General features: G+C 45.9%; 2 pseudogenes; one reads left to right on the top strand and one right to left on the bottom strand.

Moving 5' to 3' along the window:
- The window catches only part of LOC131755514 (RNA/RNP complex-1-interacting phosphatase-like), a 248,669-nt pseudogene that overhangs the window by 125,256 nt on the left and 106,756 nt on the right, over nt 1–16,657 (bottom strand).
- Nucleotides 15,189–15,848, top strand: LOC131755489 (RING finger protein 11-like; annotated as a pseudogene).

Genomic DNA, 16,657 nt, shown 5'->3' with positions numbered 1-16,657 from the left:
GTGTGTGAGGGGGTATGACCCAGGGGACAGGGAGGATAAGCCCCCCACTTGTCGGGCCAGGAGTGGCTCAGCTTTGTGAGCTAAGGATGGCCCGCGAGGTCCCAGAGAGAAGGGTCCCTGCTCTGTGCACCCCATTCCCAGCCTGAGAAGCCCAGAGCCACCCCCCCACACACACACCAGGGAGGAGAGCCAGTCACCCTGGCTCCCAGTCTCCCGCTCCAAGGCTCCCGGCACTAGGAGCTATTTTCAGCGTTCGTGCCCTAGGACATGGCCAGAGCTACTGTCTCTGGAAACTCTCTGTCTGTCTCTCACCCGCCCTCCCTCTCTCCCTCCTCCACCTCTTCCCCTCCTGATCCAGATCCAGCTGTCCTCCCCTCCACCCTGCATTTCTACACAGGATGGCTCACAGACAGCTGCTCCCACCCGCCACCATTCGATGGATGTCACAGCAAGCCCTGGGGACTTCCCTGGAGGTCCAGTGATTAAGACTCCAAGCTCCCACTGCAGGGGGCGCGGGTTCCATCCCTGGTCAGGGAGATAAGATCCCACATGCCGCACAGCATGGCCCCAAGAATAAATGAATAAAAAATAAAGTTATAGTGATGAAACAGCCCTAGTGGTGCAAGGATGGGATGCATAGCTCTATGGTATAAAGCATAAAGGTCCAGAAACAGATATATGAGCACTTGATATGACAGAAAGTGGGGAAATTAAGGACTTTTCAATAAATGGCATTAGGACAATTGCATATCCATGTGGGAAAAAGTAAATGAGAAAAAAGAAAAAAGCAAGCCCTGGTCAGGTGTGACCTTGGGCCCAGGGCCATTGACACACGTTATCCTGTGCGACGTCCTTCCTTAGACTCCTCCCTCCCTCCTGTGTCACTGTCACTTCCTCCAGAACCTTCCTGGACTCCCCTACACAAGCCCGGGGTGTGCCCTCACCCGCCCTGGATCACCAGAATTCCAATCCCGGCCCACCCTTCCCCGCCAGGTAAAGAACTGTCCCTGGTCAGCAAGACCGTAGAGGTCATTGGCCCTTGCTATTGCAGTTGGTATTGTTACTGTGTTTAGAGAGGGTGACCCACACCCGCCCCCAGTTTGCCCAGGACCGCTCAGGTTTGAGCGCTGGAACTCTGGGGAAACCCTCAGTCCCCGGGAACCCCAGAACGCTGGTCAGCCTATTTAGGACGGACCTTTCACTTGATCTCCCAACCCCCGAGAACCAGAAAGGGAACCTCTCCGCTCCTTCCATTGTAACCTTCATTCATCCATCCACTCATCCCTTTATTCAACTCCTTTATTCAGCAAGTATTTAGGAAGCATCTACTACACAGCAGACACTCTTCTAGGTGCTGGGGATGGAACAGCATCCCTGTCCTCAAAGAGCTCACGTTCTAGCGAGGGCAGCAAACAGTCAACTGAGGTGTGATTTATTACATGCGGATGATGTCTCGGAGACCACTGCAGGGCAGGGTAGATGGGGAGGGAAGGGGCAGTTCTAAATGCAGGTGCTGACGGGATTGGGGCAGACCTTGCCCTGGGCCAGGCTGGTTGCTTCAACACAGCTGTCCTTCCCCAGGGCCATCCTGCCCCCGCCTCACCCAGTTCTTCGGTGATGTCTGGGGAAAATCTGTGCTTGTCACAACTGGCGGGGAGGGGCCCCTGGAATAAAATGGGTGGGGCCAGGGATGTTGCTGAACCCCACACAGTGCCCAGGAGGGGCCCCCAGCAGAGGATGACCTGCCCCGAATAACCCCAGTGCTGTGGGGGAGACCCTGCACTAATAGTATCCAGACCCGCTGGTGCCCCTAGATTCCTGCACACTCAGGGACTCGAACCGGGTCACCTCTGTATCCCGAGGTGACCTAGAGTGGGGCAGCCAGGAGGGCTGAGATGAGTATCGGGGGTGAAATGACAAATCTCTGCCCACTCTCCCCACTGCACCCCAGGGGCGATGGCCTCTATCTCCTCCCTGTGCAGGTAGCTTTTCCCTCAGCCATTTCTTCTTGTCAAGGTCCCTGTCGCAGGTTGGGTTCCCCGAAGATGACGTTGAGAGCAAGGATTGGAGTGCAGGTGATCGATGTGAGACTTGCAGAGAACATATACAGCTGCCATAGGGTCCCGCAATTCCACTCCTGGGCAGAGATCCGGAGAAAACTCTAATTAAAAAATATACATACACCCCTGGGATTTCCCTGGAGGTCCAGTGGTTACGACTCCGTGTTTCCAGTGCAGGGGGCATGGGTTCCATCTCTGGTCAGGGAACTAAGATCCCACATGCCTTGTGACAAAAAAAGAAAGAGAGGGGGGGGGGAGGGGGGGGGGAGGGAGGGAGGGAGGGAGGGAGGGAGGGAGGGAGGGAGGGAGGGAGAGAGAGAGAGAGAGAGAGAGAGAGAGAGAGAGAGAGAGAGAGAGAGAGAGAGAGAGAGAGAGAGAGAGAGAGAAGAAAGAAAGAAAGAAAGAAAGAAAGAAAGAAAGAAAGAAAGAAAGAAAGAAAGAAAGAAAGAAAGAAAGAAAGAAGGAAGGAAAGAAAGAAGAAAGAAAGAAAGGGAAAGAGAAAGAAAAAAGAAAGAAAAGATATATGCACCCCAATGTTCATTGCAGCACTATTTACAATAGCCAAGACGTGGAAGCTACTTAAGTGTCCACTGATGGATGAATGGATAAAGAAGATGTGGTACATATATACAATGGAATATTATTCAGCCATAAAAAGAATGAAATAATGCTATTTGCAGCAACGTGGATGGACCTAGATATTATCTTACGAAGTGAAGTCAGAAGAGAAAGACAAATATCATATGATCTCACTTATATGTGAAATCTAAAATACGACACAAATGAACTCGTCTATGAAACAAAAACAGACTCACAGACATAGAGAACAGACTTGTGGTTGCCAAGGGGGAGAAAGAGTGAGGGAGGGTTGGATTGGGAGTTTGGGGTTAGCAGGTGCAAAGTATTAAATATAGGATGGATAAACTACAAGGTCCTACTGTCTAGCACAGGGAACTCTATTCAATACCCTGTGATAAGCCATAATGGAAAAGAAAAAAAGGTTTATTTATAGGTTCCATCCCTAACTGAGCTGGCCCATCCCCTCCCATGGTTCTAAGTGCAGCCCAGGGCTGCAGACTTCCCACCGTGGTCTGCAGCTCCAGAGCAAGCCACCTGCAAACCAGCCACATCTTCCCAGGGGCTGGCAACTCTCCTTTGCTACTGATTCCAAGACACATCCAGAGAGCAAAAATGTGACCATGAAAAGAAACTCAGGTGTGTTCAAATCAGGGAAATCACTTTCTTATCTCTGTTTAGTACTCGCTTAATTTTAGAATAGCTTAGAGTCACAAAGAAGTTGCACAGATCTGTACAGAGTGTACAGAGTGCCGTGGACCCCGACCCAGTACCCCTATTTCCAACATGTTAGTACGTTAGTACGACATGTTTATCCAACTAAGGAATCAAGATGGATACATTATTATTAACTAAAGTCCATACCTTATTAGAATTTCCCTAGTTTTCCCCTAACATCTTTTTTCTCTCCCAGTCTCCTCTGGGCTATGACATTTCTCAGATGAGCCTGGGTTTTGATACCTTGAAAGTTTGGAGGAGGACTGGTCAGGTATTTGGTCCCTCAATTTGTTTGTCTATTTATTTTATGATGTTTTTCTTATGGTTGGTCTGGAGTTATGGGGTTTGGGGTGGAAGATTCAGACAGAGATAAAAATACCATTCTCCTCAGGTCACATCAAGGATACACACCATCAACGGGACTTGTGACAAACGATTTTACTCGTGATCACCTGGCCAGTATCGTCTTTTTTTTTTTTTTTTTTTTTTTTTTTTTTGCTGCGTTCAGTCTTCGTTGCTGCACGCGGGCTTTCTCTAGTTGTGGCGAGCGGGGGCTCCTCTTCGTTGTGGGCACATGCTTCTCATTAGGGCGACTTCTTTTGTTTCAGAGCACGGACTCTAGACGTGTGGGCTTCTGTAGTTGTGACATGGGGGCTCAGTAGTTGTGGCTCCCAGGATCTAGAGCGCAGGCTCAGTAGTTGTGGCCCACGGGCTTAGTTGATCTGCGGCACGTGGGATCTTCCCGGACCAGGGCTTGAACCTGTGTCCCCTGCATTGGCAAGTGGATTCTTTTCTTTTTTTCTTTTAGAACCAAAACTTTAATCCCAAGGATTCTCACAAAACATATTAAAAATGACAGCATGAAAAAAAATATTGCACAGTAACGCAAAATTCAGCTCTACAAGTTACTCTTAATCTGGCAGGACATTGGTATATTGATCATCTCAATTTCCAAAAAATATTCCAAAGAGCTATGTATTCATGTACAGCAATCACAGAGGGGACTTGTGACCTAATTCAACGGTCTTGGACAACATCGGCTGCATCTCGGGGATCTTCACATTCAACAAGTGCGAAGCTGGGAGGGTTTTTAGCAACGCACACACTGCAGAGTGGTCCATAATAGCCTAAAGCTCATTCGAATTCAGTCTTCTTACCACTGTTTCCAAGATTCCCTACATAAACTTTAGAGTCCAACGGACAGGAATCACGATGCAAGACACTCCTGCCTCCTGGGTTTCACGGGCCACAGGGTGATCCCGGGCCTCCAGAATCTGGCAGCTGAATCTGCTCCCACAAGCTGTCCTGTGGGGATGCTTTTCCCCCTTTGTGTCCAGCCCAGGGCCCTGCTGTCTTGGCCCGGCCTCCTGGGCAAGAGGGTGAACCCCAGCTCCCAGGAGCAGACACTCAGAGCCCTGGTGACCGGACTCACGGGGATGGGGCGCAGCTGGACATGTGTGGCTAGCCTGGTGGTGTTTGGCCCTGTGTGCAGTTCCGGTTCCAGCTGAGAAAGTGCCTCGCTGTGTTATTTTCTTCTGGTTGTGTAAGGATCCCGGGTGTCATTTGATAGAAATGTAGATGGTGTGTTCTTTCTCTCTTTTCTCCCTGCTTCCCCTCCTCCGTCTCTCCCTCCCTGGCTCCCTGTCCCTCTCTGCCTCTCCCTCTCCCTCCCCCTCCCTCTCCCCCTCCCTCTCTGTCTCTCCCTCTTTTCTCTCCCACTTCCCTCTCCCTCTCCCTCTCTTTCTCTCTCCCTCTCCCTCTTGCCTCTCCCTCTCCATGTCCCTCTCCCTTTCCCTCTTTCTTCTCCCTCTTTCCCTCTCCCTCTTCCCTTTCCTTCTCTCCATGTCACTCTCTCCCTGTCCCTGTTTCCCTGTCCCTCTTTCCCTGTTCTGCTCTCCCTCTATTTTGTTCCCTTTCCCTCTCCCCCTCCCTCTCCTACTCTCTCTCCCTCTCCCTCCACCTCCTTCCCTCTCCATAGAGGGAAGGAGGTGGAGGGAGAGGGAGAGGGATAGAGGGAGGGGGAGAGGGAGAGAGGGATAGATAGAGGGAGCAAAAGACGTCTCTCCCTCCCTCCCTCCCTCTCTCCCTCTCCCTCCACCTCCTTCCCTCTTTAGAGAGGGAAGGAGGTGGAGGGAGAGGGGGATAGGGAGAGGAAGAGAGAGGAGGGAGAGGGAGAGAGGGATAGAGGGAGGGAGCAAAAGATGACTCTCCCTCCCTCCATCTCTCCCTCCCTCTTTCCCTTTCCCTCCCTCCATCTCCCTCCATCTCTCCATCTCCCTCACTACCTCCAAGAGAGGGAGAGATGGAGGGAGAGGCAGAGACAAGGGAGAGTGAGAGAGGGAGAGGGAGAGGGAGAGGGAGGGGGAGAGAGGGAGAGAGAGGTCTCTTCCTCCCTCCCTCTCCCTCTCTCCTCCTTCTCTCCCTCACCCTCTACCTCCCTCCATCACTTTCCCTCCTTCTCACTTTCCCTCCATCTCCCTCTCCCTCTGTCTCTCCCTCTGTAACTGTTAGTGAATTATATTAATGAACATCTGTAAGAAATGTTGCAATGATTTCCCTAATGTGAGAGCCTGGGGAAGGTAAATCTGTCTTCTAGGATTTCCTACCCGGAGCTCAGAAATTTAGGTGTTGTTTTAGCTCTCCTACACTCTCTTCACCCAATCCCACCTTCCTGTTGGGGATCGGACCTCCCTATTGGCTATCTCATACCTGTAAACTGCCTGCTTTGTGACATCGTTCTCCTACCTAACCTACTACCACTTGGTAGAGTCTTGGGGTTTCCATGGAGTTGTTTGTAAACAAATTTGCATCATCACAGGTGACCAGTGACCAGTAACCAGTGACCTTTGGACTGGACACATGTGCCGTTCAGCTGCAGCCACTCAGACATCCTCTAGTGTTGTCTCCTCATCTCTTGTATCTGAAGTTGATGTTTCCTCTTCTTCTCTGACCATGGCAGGTAAGAAAAGAAACTTTTGTGTGTGTGTGTGGTACACGGACCTCTCACTGTTGTGGCCTCTCCCGTGGCGGAGCACAGGCTCCGGACGCGCAGGCCCAGTGGCCATGGCTCACGGGCTTAGTTGCTCCGCGGCATGTGGGATCTTCCCGGACCAGGGCACGAACCCGTGTCCCCTGCATCGGCAGGCAGACTCTCAACCACTGCGCCACCAGGGAAGCCCAAGAAAAGAAACTTTTTAAAGTTTTTCATGAGATTTATTTTGCCCCTAAATTTAGTAGTAGATTCAAAGTAGCATGAAATAATGAGGGACACTATTGAACTATAATTCCGGAGACCTCAGTTCAGTTTTACTTTGACATTTACTATCTGTGTGACTTTGGACAAATCACTGACTGTCTCACAAAGCGTGTTTTTTTCCTTATCTGTTACATTAGAGAATAAAAAGTCAGGGAACAAAGTCAAGGCAGAAGAGAAGCCAACAATTCCCAAGACGAAGCGAAAGAAACACCAAACTGAGCTTACCCAAGAGAGCTTTAAAAAGCCTCGAAGGGCTTCCCTGGTGGCGCAGTGGTTTAGAACCCGCCTGCCAATGCAGGGGACACGGGTTCGTGCCCTGGTCCGGGAAGATCCCACATGCCGGGGAGCGGCTGGGCTTGTGAGCCAAGGCCGCTGAGCCAGCGCGTCCGGAGCCTGCGCTCCCCAACGGAAGAGGCCACAACAGTGAGAAGCCCGCGTATGGCAAAAAAAAAAAAAAAAAAAAAAGCCTCGAACCTCCCTAGGCATGCGCATGCTGGAGTCTGTGACAGTTTTTCACGCACTGGGGAAGAAGAATGATAAGAAAACTGGGCTCTCTTCCTGTCAGGTCTTGGGAAATTCAATCAACCCTAAAGACCGCCAGCCACCCCCAGCGATCCAGCCATGGCGGCATACCCCACGTGAGGGTCAGGGTCCTGAGAAAACTCAAGGCCAAGCCCAGAAACCAGACAGCAGTGCTGAAAAAGAGTGTCCATCTCCATCCCAGTATGAGCTGCCTCCTCCTGGGAAGGTCAACTGGATGCCTCTGCCTTTTTCTGCCTGGGACAAGCCTCAAGCTCGACCTGCTCCTCGGAGGCCACAGTCTCTGGCCTCACATCAGCCTGCTGTGGCTGACCGTGCCCAGCCTGCTTCTACTAACCCAGCTCAACCTGCTGCAGTGAGTTCACCCCAGCCACCTCCTGCCTCTTTGCCAGGTCCCTCCAAACCAGCTCAGCCAACTGCGACCAACCCAACCCAAGCAGGTTGGACCGACCATACCCAGCCTAGTGTCCGTCCGTCTGCTGCTCCGAGGCCTGCACCGTACAAAACTTCACCTTGCACTTCTCTCCAGCGGGAGCCTGTTCCCCCTGCTCTAAGCGCCAGTCCCCACCGGAGCTCCAAACCCCATTTCTATTCCAAGACTTCAGGAAGCACCAAATTCAATGGAGGCAACCCAATGTTCCTGAGCCAGTAATGTCAAAGCCCATCGAACAAGAGCAGAGGCCAGAGCGGGAGGCCATGAAGAGGCGGCTCAACAAGAACGTGAGAATGCTGCCAAATACACCTCTCTGGGGAAACTGACGTTTTTCACTGAGAGGGAAAAAGAAATGGAAATTGCTGACTACTACGGATACGTAGTGTAAGAGCTGCTAGGACAGTTGGTGCCACCTTGGGTACCAGCTGTTCTTCCATATATAGATAAGATAGGTATAAATTTCTCTATTTATTTTGATATATTTAAAAACAATTAAACTGAAGAAATAAATGTAATAGGATTAATAGATGAGTAATAAACCTTTTGAATTTTGAGATGCTGCCAACTGTGACATGGTTTTGTTTTGATGGGGCTGGAATCAAAGTCTGCATGTGAAAGGAAGGACTGAAAGTTGGATGGGAGAAGGAAGGAAATGGGAGGAAAGGGGTGAAAACTGAGGAAAGAGGAAGGAACTTGGCCCAGGGCTAGGAAGGCCAAAAGAGATTTATGGATTTATGAAAGGAAGCAGGAGTGAGGATGAAATGGCAGAAGTAAAAAGCAGGGTCAGAGGTCAGGGTTGAAAGAACAAAATTTGAGTAGAGTTGAAGATGACAGAAGATGAGTCTAGGTTTCCTAGGAGAAACAGAAAAAGTCTCTTGGGGAGGTTGGCCTTAAGTCTCACAACCACCAGATAGGTATGTATGAAAAGAAGAGGTTCAGGACACATCTCTGAAAGGTTTGAGTTGCCTTATGCAGGTGTGACCATAGTGGGGGAATACGGAAATCTACCAGAGAAGTGGCTCGGGCTCCGAGTTATCCTAGGGGCAGCTGACGACAGGGGCAGAGCCAAGGGAACTGCTGCATCAGGAGGCCCACCAATAGGGCCTGGTATGTACATCACCATGTACTCAACACCTAAGCACCAGGGCAGCCAATGCACTACTCAGTTAATCCTGGCAACAACAGGCAAGGTCATTATTCCTGTGCCGCTTCACTTAGAGAGGTGCAGCAGAGGGCTGAGGTCACATCGCATGTGGAGGTACAAGGCCTCAATTGGAGGCCCAAATGCCTCCGAAGTCCTCAGTATTTGCAAGTGCCCGCAGGTGGCCAACCTGGCTTTCAGAGCACAGCATCCTGAGGTTACTGGAGGATGAAATCAAACTTCTGGACGGGCCTAAATATGAACTTGAGGGACTTCCTCCATGGACCACGGCACATGCTGCCTTCTGTAAACATCACCCGCGGCTGAAACGCACGAGAAAAATGCGAGGGAAGCGGCCACTCTCACGGGTGAGAGTGGTGGGGGCACACACACTGGGCAGCCGCTCCAACAGCCACAGGACGCAGGCGCCCAGCGCTTCAGGGGCTCCCTGAGAGGCCTCGTGGGGCAGCTCGAGGGAGTGAGGGTGGGAGAGAGCGGCAGGGGTGGGCGTCAAAAGGAATGCAGTGGGGAGAAGGGAGAGATGGAGACAGTGGATAGTGACTATGGGAAATCTGGCAATTTTCATTTTCAAAATTATTTTTCTGAGATGTCATTCACATGCCATAAAATTCACCTTCTGAAACTGCAAATTCAGTGTCAGTTCATACATTCACAAGCCTATGCAACCATCAGCGTCATCTAACCCATCACGTTTTCATCACCGGAAAAACAAGCCCCCATAACCATCAGCAGGCCCTCTTCATCCCCTCCTCCTTCAGTCCCTGCAACCATTCATTTGCTTTCTGTCACTACGGTTTTGCCTTTTCTGGACATTTCATGAAATAATACACATATGACCACTGTGTTTGGCTTCTTTCCCTTAACATAATGTTTTCAAGTTCGTCCATGTCGTAGCACGTGTCAGTACTTCATTCCTTTTCATGACTGTATATTTCACATATACACCCCATTTAAAAAATCCATTCCTGCACTGATGGGCATTTGGGGTTTTTTCACTAATAAACTCCATTTATTGAGAGTTTATTCTGTGCCAGGCAGCACCAGGCTAAGTTACTGACCTTATTTCACAGATAAAGAGGCTTGGAGAGTGTGAAGAGTTTGCCCAGGATTAAGAGCTAGCAATTTGGGGAACTGGGGTTTGAACTCAGCGAACTTCAGAGGTAACAGATTCACATGACAGAACATTAGAAAAGGTACATACACAAGACAATTCAATGAAAAGTCACCCTTTTTCCCACTTTCCCCAGCCACACGTTTCCCTCCTCAGAGACATCTGCTTTTGTCGTGCTGTGGATCCTTCCAGAGAAATATTTATACCCCAACATGTATGTATCACAATTGATTGACTAATCTGTCCCACTGATTTTAAATGTCACTTTTATGGTATAATAGATTCTTACACCTATTTATATTACTCTTTTCAGAGCTGTCCTATTTTTGCCTGTTTTATGTTTGCCATTTCTATAAAATTCTTTTTATCTTCTTTTTGATTAAAATTTTTTTTCCTTTTCTTGTTTGTTTCTCTTAAGGCATTATCCATTATGTTCATTCACTCGTATTATTTTATTTAATTTATTTAATTAATTTATTTGTTTAGTTTTTGTGTTGTCAGGTATTAGGTGCAGCACGCAGGCTCTTCGTTGCAGTGCATGGGGTCTTCCCTGTGCCTCGTGGGCTCTCTAGTTGTGGCGCGTGGGCTCCAGAGCACGTGGGCTCAGTAGTTGCGGCGTGCGGGCTTACTTGCCCTGCAGCATGTGGGATGTCAGTTCCCCAACCAGGGATCGAACGTGTATTCCCTGCACTGGAAGACAGATTTTTAACCACTGGACAACCAGGGAAGTACCCACTCTTGTATTATTTTAAATGTAGTCTTCATTTCTGAAATTTTTTTCTTTTACTTTGAATTCTGTCCTGAGTTCCATCATCTTACCTAATTCTGGTTTATGCTGTTCTTTCATCTTTTTTTTATTATGGTAAAATACACATAAAACAAAATGTAGTATTTCAACCATTTTCAAGTATACAATTCAGTGACATTAAATACATTCACAATGCTGTGCAAACATCACCACTCTCCAAATTCAAAATAATTATGTCAGAAAAGATTGAGCAGGACCTCAGAAAGATGGAGGCAGCCGCACAGTCTCTGAATCTCTCCAAACCCTGACATGGAAGAAGATCAACTAAAACCAAACACCCATAGGTGGCATTTATCAGCATTTACCATTTCCAGAACTTTTTCACCATCCCCAACAGAGACTCTATAGCCATTAAACAATAACTTCCCATTCCCTCCTCGATCCATGTTCTTTCAACTTTTGCATTCTTTTTCCTAACATCTTTTAAAAGCCCACTGTGAAATAACAGGTTACAGTTTTGATCTGGTTTGTGGACCTGTCTTTTCCAACTTGATTTTATTGTCTGAAGAGATGCTATTCTTCTCCTTATTCTCTTTTTTCTTTCACTACGTCTGTACGGGATTTGATCCCAATCCTTTTCTGTCATTGATTTTTGGATGAAAAGAAGTTTTAAAGCACTTTGAAATGGAGGTGCGAGGCCATGAGGAAACACGTTCTTCATGGCTGTTTCATCAGTGGGCTTTTTCATTGGACAGAGTGCAGAGAAAGGACCCCATGAAAGCTGATCACCTTAGCAAAAATGATTTAGTTATGATTTCACCCAAGATTGGTCACAAATCAGCCTGGGAAACTCAATGAACCAGAGACAAGGTATAATGCCGTCTCTCCTTCTCTCTGCCACAGCTCTCAAGGATTGGTCACCTACATGTTATTAGGAATTATTATTTGGTTTCTGTTCATAATTACCATCAGAAGACACAGCACTTATGGGCCCAATTACACAGCCCAGCTACACACCATTCTTCTTCACTGTGGCTTCCTGTCCACCAGCAGGAACTTGATTTATATTTGTTCTCCCTTCACCACAGCCCAGTAATTTTTGTGACTGACTCTCAGTCTCACCAGAATCTGTAGCTCTCACTCGGCCCCAACATCCCACCCCATCATTTGCTCCCTGAAGTGTACTCTAGAAATTTAGGTAAACTGGATATTTTACCATTGTTCACCATCTCTTATGAAACCAGAAGAAGAGCAGCTTTCTTATGGAACGACGCAGAACTTGTAAAGATAAAACACCAGTCTGCACGAGAAAGGGACGAAGAGAATGATGGAAATACTTTCTGGAAAACTATTTTTACATGATGTTTTGTTTGTTCCTGGTAAATAAATTGAAATCTTCTAAATATTCAAACAAAACCTAAACCACTAAATTCAATAATACAATATAATATCAAAACTCAGTAAATTAATTTTAAAAATTTAAAAAAGAAAAAAAGCTGAAGTCCACTGACTAATTATTCAGGCTGTTATATCTTGCTATTTCCAGATACATTCCTTTATCAACTTTTGGTAAAAGGTTATGCTATGTCAGGACAAATGAATTACAAACTTTTCTCTTTTTCCAAAATTTGAGAAATTCCCCTACACTTCTACCTTCATATTTTATAAAAAGGGAAAAGTAGTGACAACCCTGATACTTACATTCAATTGCATCATCTGGCCACATGCCTTCTACATCAATCAAATATCTACAAAACAACAAAATTCAAGTGATTTGTAAATAAAAAGAAAAGAAAATCAAGTTTTTGCAAAAATGGTCCAATTTCGCTTTACAAATATAGATATAAAAATCCTAAGAAAATATCAGCACATCTAATCAATAATTATTAAAGAATGATATATACCATGACTACATAAAGGCTTTATTCCAAGGTTGCAAGGATAATGCAACTTTAGAAAATCTATTAATATAATTATTTACATTAATACAACAATTTAATTAATAAATGAAAGAGAATAAAATACAGGACGAAACTGGCAGATGTTAAAAAGTTATCTGATAACATACAACAGTCAGTTTCAGTCAAAATGCTTTGTACACTCAAAACAGGAGACTTAATATGACAGAGTATTCATCACGAACCAACAAATAACAAAAGACAAATTAGGATCAAGATTAACATCATATCTAAAAAACCCTAGCTAACCAACCATAGGAGCCAGAAGCTTAGGAATCACCGTCACTGACAGCTATTTCTCCCTCACCCTCACCGTCAACCCACCACCAGTGCTAACAGTGATACTGCCTACATACCTCTAGCATCTGTCCACATCTTTCCACCAAAATGACCACCACACCCTGCTCCAAGCCACCATTATGCCCAATTTCTACAAAAGTCTCCTAACTTGTTTCCTCGCTTCCACTCTTTCTCCCCGCAGTGTATTCTCCACTCGGTAGCAAAACGACAGGTTGAAAGTGCAATTGGGTATGTTCCACACACTCACCTTCCACAAGAAAGTTCAATGGTTTTCTATTCCTCTTAAAGTCTGAAACCTTAAACATAAGCCTGCACGATCGAGCTCCTACCCACACTTGCAGCTCCATCATCATGACATGCTCCCCCAACAGCCCCACCATCCCGGCCAGTTCCTCCCACACAGCATATGCTTTCCTCTTATAGGGTCTTGTGCTATTCCTTATGCTCAGAAATCTCTCCCCAACGTCCCTATCTGGTTAATACCGACTCATCCTTCAGATATCAGCTGAAACATCCCTGAATAAACCTTCTCTAAACTCCATGATGAGATCAAATGCTCCCTAAAATATGCTCTCATGGTACCATGTCCCTCTCCTTGGCACTTGTCAGAGTTGTAATTCGACATGCAGAGTATGATTCTTGACTATCTATTCCCTCTCTGCACTGTTAGAATTCACAAAGGGCAGGTCAAGTCTCTTCACTCACAAAATTTCACAAGTCGTTTTGCTAGCACCCAGCACAGTGCTTAACATAACAGATGCTCAATAAGTATTTCCTGCATGAACAACCATAAACTGGTACAGTGTAGCAAAATCCACAAAAAGCATAAGGGCATAAACTCTTTGATGCAGAAGTCCAATTCTGAGTGAAGTTAACTGAGACAAAGCATATATACTCAAAGATGTTCACACAGGAATGTTCACTACTTTGACGTTTTATAATATCAAAAACTTCTGACTTTTATATGTTCATCAATAAGCAAACGAACAATGCAGCCTTAAAAAATAATCAAATGAGACCTAATGAAACTTAAAAGCTTTTGCACAGCAGAGGAAACTATGAACAAGACCACAAGACAACCCTCAGAATGGGAGAAAATATTTGCAAATGAATCAACAAAGGATTAATCTCCCAAATATATAAATAGGTCATGCAGCTCACTATTAAAAAAACAAACAACCCAATCAAAAAATGGGCAGAAGACCTAACTAGACATTTCTCCAAAGAAGACATACAGATGGCCAAGAGGCACATGAAAAGCTGCTCAACATCACTCATTATTAAAGGAATGCAAATCAAAACTATAATGAGGTATCAACTCACACCGGTTAGAATGGGCATCATCAGAAAATCTACAAACAACAAATGCTGGAGAGGGTGTGAGGAAAGGGAACCCTCTTGCACTGCTGGTGGGAATGTAAACTGATACAGCCACTATGGAGAACAGTATGGAGGTTCCTTAAAATCTAAAAATAGAATTACCATATGATCCAGCAATCCCACTACTGGGCATATACCCAGAGAAAACCATAATTCAAAAAGACATATGCAGCCCAATGTTCATTGCAGCACTATTCACAATAGCTAGGTCATGGAAGCAACCTAAATGCCGATCGACAGATGAAAGGACAAAGAAGATGTGGTACATATACACAATGGAATATTACTCAGCGATAAAAAAGAACGAAATTGGGGCTTCCCTGGTGGTGCAGTGGTTGAGAATCCGCCTGCCGATGCAGGGGACACGGGTTCGTGCCCCAGTCTGGGAGGATCCCTGATGCACAGAGCAGCTGGGCCCGTGAGCCATGGCTGCTGAGTCTGTGCGTCCGGAGCCTGTGCTCCGCAACGGGACAGGCCACAACAGTGAGAGGCCCGCGTACCACAAAAAAAAGAGAATGAAATTGGGTCATTTGTAGAGACGTGGATGGACATAGAGACTGTCATACAGAGTGAAGTAAGTCAGAAAGAGAAAAAAATATTGTATATTAATGCATATATGTGGAATCTAGAAAAATGGTACAGGTGAACCGGTTTGCAAGGCAGAAAAGAGACTCAGATGTAGAGAACAAATGTATGGACACCAAGGGGGGAAAGTGCGGCAGGGCGGGGGTCGGTGGTGGTGAGATGAAATGGGAGATTGGGATTGACATATATACACTAATATGTATAAAATAGATAACTAATAAGAACCTGCTGTATAAAAAATAAATAAGTTTTAAAATTTCAATAATAAATCAATAAAATTAATTAATTATTTTTTAAAAAAGAATGAGGTTGGAAGACTGTCAAAACAGCACACAACAGATCACACACTCAAGCCCCGGAAGATGGGGAACTGCCTTAATTCCCCCACTTCGGATCACATCTCCATGCCTCACAAGTCTCAGTCTGACTGGGCTAGCTTTGGCAAGGGGACGGAGCTGGATCAGGAGCCGCTGCTGCCATATCTGGATCAAGTTCCAGTTTTGGTCTATCATCCAACACCTAGCCAGACATGCCCAGCCACTCAGATGAGAGCAACAAATTAGGATAGCTCAAAGAATAGGCCTCAAACAGCATCAGCCTGAAGGAGTTTATGACCCTGGAAGAAATGGATCAGAAGAAAGGATCCGGGGGACTTCCCTGGTGGTGCAGTGGGTAAAGACTCCACACTCCCAAGCAGGGGGCCCGGGTTCATTCCCTGGTCAGGGAACTAGATCCCACAGGCATGCCGCAACTAAGAGTTTGCATGCCACAACTAAGGAGCCCACCGGCTGCAAGTAAGACACGGTGCAAACCAATAAATTAATTAAACAAATATTTTTTTTAAAGATCTGGGAGTGTGGGATCTGTATGATGGACTTTGTTTATGCAAACCCAATTTGATTACTGCTGTGTATGCAGATCACCTGGGCTGTACAGGTGACTGGCTGATGAGACCCTTCACGTGCCCCTCCTGCATGGAAACAGTTGATGCACCACTGCTTCTGTCCTACGAGACCAACTGAGCCAGTGTCTCTCACCTGACTTCAAGTGAACCATCATTTGTGGTGGTTTTGATCTTTTGTCGTTGAGCCCAAGGAGCCACGGATTGGGAATTAAGATCATGCATGAAAGTTTCCTAAAAATTCCTGAACGGCTGCAGATGTTGGGGATAAGTACGTGATCTTTTAGAAATTTAGGGGGAAAAGTAGGATGCTATTTTTATGTAAAGTCTTCACCCAGTGTTTAAAAATATAATTGTATTTAGATCTTGTTATTGCTCCAGTACATAGGAATTGTGTAAGTGTTACAGCAGCTACATATATTTCACTTGTGTGTCGAAGATTAGGATAAAGATAGTGGTTGTTTTTCCTAAGTGAGATAACTTTCTTCTTCCCCCTACCCAAATTCTTTTCTGAAGTTACTGGCATTTGGGTCAAGGTTTTATTTAAAGCTACAGTTTACAACACTGGCACAAAAAAACTAGTTTTAAGCTTGTTTGCATACTTCTTTTTTTAAAAAAATAAACATATAGCATTTACTTTTTACTTTATAGGAACTCCACAAGTTAAGGTCCCATTGTTCTTTGGCTGTGATTGTTGTTACTATTGAGGTTGCTGTTTTCTGTCTTTGCTGGTTCTTTCTAATCTACCATTTGCCATTATTGGCATATGATCATCTCAGGGTCACAAGATGGCTGCTGTAAAGCCAAGAATCATATTCTCACAATACAAGGAGTGAGCAGAAAAAGAGCCCAAATGCTCATTTACCTAATGCATATTATTTTTCTTTTTTCAGAGAAAAATATCATTCTCATAAGCACAATAACAGCCTT

This window comes from Kogia breviceps, chromosome 4, assembly GCF_026419965.1.
Source record: "Kogia breviceps isolate mKogBre1 chromosome 4, mKogBre1 haplotype 1, whole genome shotgun sequence".
In the NCBI taxonomy this organism is placed as follows: Eukaryota; Metazoa; Chordata; class Mammalia; order Artiodactyla; family Physeteridae; genus Kogia; species Kogia breviceps.
Note: the sequence above shows the minus strand (reverse complement) of the source record. Positions and strands in the feature narration are given on the sequence as shown.